Source organism: Oratosquilla oratoria, chromosome 17, assembly GCF_046742065.1.
Source record: "Oratosquilla oratoria isolate Oo_2021 chromosome 17, ASM4674206v1, whole genome shotgun sequence".
NCBI lineage: Eukaryota > Metazoa > Arthropoda > Malacostraca > Stomatopoda > Squillidae > Oratosquilla > Oratosquilla oratoria.
This window is the reverse complement of record NC_134793.1, coordinates 47,898,850-47,903,849: the sequence shown is the minus strand read 5'-3', so window position 1 is coordinate 47,903,849 and position 5,000 is coordinate 47,898,850. Positions and strand designations below refer to the sequence as shown.

Here is a 5,000-nt window from a genome sequence, read left to right as displayed (position 1 = left end):
ACCTCTCGGGAGGAAGTGTATGACTACTGAATCGTAAATTTCTGTGTTGTTTCGCAAGGCTAGGAGTTGTTTAAATCCATTAGCACAACGATGAAACTTTAGACAGGAGAGAAGATAGAGGACAGTGTAGTGGGGGGGGGGAAGGGCTACGGGCCAGAAGAAGGAAAGAGGGTTAGTTAGTTCTTGCCTATTATTTGGATGGTTAGAACTGAACCGTCTACGTTTTTTTTTATTGATCATAGGATGTACAAAACCCAAACTTGAGTGGGTCTCATCTACTAATCCTAAAAAGACATATGTCTTTTACAATATAATTTGAGTTATGTATGACATTATTACATATAATCAAACATTCTTCTGGTAATTCCTCCTCGTGTGCTTTGTGGTCCTTGTGGTCCTTCTCAATCTTGCCGACGAAGTTTGTCTTCTCTGCCTCCGTCGCGTCCTATCCGTTACCTAAGTTGAAAGGTGGAGGTATTAGTCCTTGGCAGTAAATTGCTTTCTGACGTATTGTCGCCGTATGTTAAAATGTGCAAATAAACTCAGGTCTTCCGCTTCATTTCCTTTAATTCCGAAGTTTCCCGGTACCTTGCTGACCGAGGGACTTGAGCTGAAATAATAAAAAGGTCAGTAAGTGTATACAGTCATTGTGATAATCTTTAGAAACTAGTTGTAACAACGCTAAACTATCGATATGTACAACAACATTACTCTGGAGGGTGTTGAGTGCATGGGTCAGTGCTAAACCCACTGCAACACCCTATGCTTGTGTTCGGCAGCTAGTACCCAACACCCTAAATCCCAGTCGTGCGTTCTCCATGACGAACGCTGCAGCTGATACGATGTGTTCAGTGTCCACCGAGCCATCCGTGTAGTACGCCACTCAGTTTTTGAGAGTGAGATCTCATGGTGTCATCTGCGTCCGCCCGTAGCTATGAAAGCGATGTACTACGTCTCAACGTCGTTATGGAGATCTTGGCCGGCAGACTCTCCCAGGGGGCGAGGTTGTACGTGACCTTCAACCGGTACATCCTTCCTTTTTTGAAGGATGAGGCCATGCAGGTGAAGATCCCTTATGCGGCGTGCAAACTTTCATGACCACCTCTTCTGCGGGAAGAGATCAGGATCTTGTTGAAGGGTGCTGATTAGCCTTCGCCGTAGGAACGAGTCATGTTCCCTCTGAATGAATCTGGTGGCGAAGGCTACCGCCAGTCCAGAGATCCTTGCACTGATAGGCAGCAGTCCGATTCCTTGCTACATATTGACGACAAGATTCCAGCGCGACGCGCCAAGTATTACGCGCAGGGCCTGGTTCTGCACTGCCTCTAATCTGACCAACTTTGCCAGGGCACTGCTGGCATAGAAATCAGTGGTTCAATTGGGCTAATATAAAATGTCCGAAGAACAGTGCTGGTGGCTCCTGCTTCTTTGGTCACCGCCAAGGACCTCAATATGTTGATCCGGGAAAAGGACCTTCCCCGAATGTATTTCACTTCTGTCGTAAAAGACAGCCTGGAGTCAAGCCGCCAAAGCCCATGTGCGCACTGACCCACTCTACCTCGTGTCCCTGCAGAAGTCGTATATGTATACACACACACACACACACACACACACACACACACATATATATATATACACACATATATATATACACATACATAACATAAAATATATATATATATATATAATTATATATATAATATATATATATATATATATATATATATATATATATATATATATATATATATATATATATATATATATATACGACGTGGGAAAGCCATCCTGGTGCATAATTAACCCTAATTGCATTGGGTTGAGTCAGAGTCGGGTCAAGGTGTCCAAGCAGATAAGCATGTCAAATCGTGGCGCCATATGGTCAATACAATGCGTGCTGTGTGGATTGCACAAGTACAACAGAATTAGGGGTCCTGATTGGGTGAGCCCGCAATCTTAGTCTCGAGAGTGTATCCCAGAAGAACAAAACCGTCTGATCAAAATCCTTAATGGTACAGTGTTCCTCTCATAAGAATTTGATCAAATATTTGTACATGTACATGTATTTGATAAAACTCGTATATGCAAAAGAATGTACCTTTAAACACTTCGTCCTAAATTGGTATATTTCTTGCCTTATTGTCAATAGTCTTTCTCTTTAAAGGGTTATTTGATTGTGACTGATAGGAAGAAGAACATGTTAGCACTCGCTTGTGGCTGCCATGTAAAAGTAGATTTTGTGTTTGTTTTCAAAGAAAATAAAAAAGTTCAAACTTTCGACCACGAAATTGTGTCTTGCGTTGAAATGTTGCTTATGTGATGGTGTCTGCGTGTATGGATAAGTGAAGCCATTTAGGATACGGCTTTCAGAAATAGAAGGTTTTCGTGAGAGAACTGGCATGAGTGTGTGTGTGAGGGGGTAAGTTAGGGAGCCACAAAGATGAATAAAATCACCAGGCGGCCTCAGAAGAAATGAATAGCGATTGGTTCTAAGCACCTTTATTACCGACAGGGGTGCCACGGAGATCAATGGAATATCCAAAAGAATGTCAGAGGGGAAGAAGAAAGAACACTTTGTATGGGAGTGGGGGCGGGGGGCGGCGAGTGGTAGATGGTAAGGGGACGTAGAGATAGGCTGTAATAGTCAGAAATGGTGGTGGAGAAATGGGAGGTAAAATGGTCTGGGAAGTTGTACTAATGGAGGTGCTGAGGGCGAAGGTGTTATCGGGAACGGAGCATTAGGCCGTGATGAGGGTATTCACGAAGGAGCGGGCGTTTAAGGAATGCCTGCAGGGCTAGGTGGCTCTTTGGTTTTGGGTTTGTTTTCCTTCCTTTTTTCCGAGATTAGTGTTTTTCGACTTTTTTATGTGTATGTACAGTATGTGTATGATGAATTATTATAATTATTTTTTTTTTTTTAGATCAGCTGTTTGGAGCTTCAGATTAGGTGTTTTTACGTTTTATAAGAGTTGATTTATTTCTTAGTATTATTTGATTTATTACTATTATTGTTATTTTCACTTATTCATCTGTTTGTATATATATATTTTTTTTCAGCCCCTTGTGTTTGTCTTTACCGCTGAATAAATTTTTTCGAACCAGCTGATTTGTGAGGACGAACCTACTGTTTACTTACCTCGGAGCAGCCGTTTGTACTATCTGTTTTCTTTGCAAACACATTTCCATAATTATATTTATGGTATTGAAAAATCAAGTCTGACGCAGAACCATATTGTTTGTTCAATGTACAACTCTGAGCAATGTATCTGTCCATGTGTTATAATAAGTCATATCTCTCATATGGTGAAACAGTTGATAGATTTGATTATGGTAAGTTTCAAACGACCTTCGGAAGAGTGGCCCGACTGTGGAGGCTTTTCATCAGGCAAGACCCTTTGGAAATAAGCTGTTCCATGCAATTCAATAAAAACATCTAGTGCTGTGGAGAGGAAAAGAAATATAACTAAGACTGACCTCCTAGATTCCCGTTACATATCCAAGATTCTCGTCGAAAGTTGTGAATTTGAAAAGCTTAAGACGACTTCGTTTGCAGTGTTCTAGACTTTCCTAAGGACAATTCAGCAATATATCTATTATTCGTAAAGGTTTAGCTTCTCCTGGCTCATCATTTAGCTTCTCAATATATGACACAAAGGTGATCTGAAATTTGGAGATTCGAAAGATAAAGACTGTAACCTATGTCGTTTCTACAAAAAACGAACTCACTTGAGTGGGCCACATTTAAGAATCTTTGTGCCATGTTATTAGGAATAATGTAGAATTGGTGCTAACATCTCGCAATTTAATCTCAAGCATTTGTATCTCCACGGCGTGCTGGTCTCGCATAAAGCTTTCCGTCCTCACGGTTCCGGTCAATCCCGCAACTGAATACTACTTACTAACTCTTCCTCAACAGTTCGATAGAATAAGGCGCCATCTGGCATAGACTTCTCACCTTCTTTCTCACTTAAATGTTCGCCGAAATAGAGTTGGATTACAAAAGCAGTTTAGAATTATGAACTGTCTCATTGCAGGACAATATTCACCACTGTCTTTGATCACGTGTTCAACTCGTGATCAACAGCCTCCTTAGGAAAAAAATATTATTAACATCAACAAGAAAGAACAACATGAAAATACAATACGCGAAGCACCCTTACAACCAACAACATCAAGTTACAACAGTAATGAAACCAGTGATCCAACATAAATGCAAATTTACCAGCGTCACCAACAGGCAACGACACCGCCAAAAACTCCAGTAAGAAACTAAAGATACAATGACGTCATCAGTAATCAACATAAAAAAAAAAGCAAAAACGACTGTGGCACCAAAGTATAATGACGACAGCGATGACGACGAAGAATACGACTCAACAACGATAACGACAGTGGTGATGACGACAAAAACGACGACGGAAGGAACAGCACCACCAGGAACTCCAACACAAACGCCATCTATACTAACATCACTGCCAACACCCCCTTTACCACCACTGCCACCACCACCCTCATTACTAATAATATCACCACTGTTACCAACACCACTACCACTACTGTTACTTAGATAACTACCACCATCATCACCACCGCCACTGCCACCACCACTATTATCATTACCACCACCATTCCCATTGCCATCATTGCCATCATTACCCTCACTACCACCATCAACAACAATACACACTACCAATATCAGTAGAAACAAAAACGGCTATAATAGCAAATAGATCCCACCATTACCATCACCATTACCACCGCAACCATTGCTACCACCAACACCAAGTCCACCAGGAATACAAACACCACCAGCAACAACACCAGCAACACCACCACCAACAACAACATGAAGACCAACACCACCAGGAACACCAACACCACCAGCAACAACACCACCAACACCACCACCAACACCACCACCAACACCACCACCAACACCACCAGGAACACCAAAACCACTACCAACAGCACCAGCAACACCATCAGCAACACCAACACCC

At 41.8% G+C, this 5,000-nt stretch overlaps 1 protein-coding gene across 1 annotated transcript in view; it reads left to right on the top strand.

Moving 5' to 3' along the window:
- Positions 1-5,000, top strand: part of LOC143034267 (glutamate receptor 1-like) — a 1,284,256-nt gene that overhangs the window by 447,946 nt on the left and 831,310 nt on the right. The window lies entirely within an intron of this gene.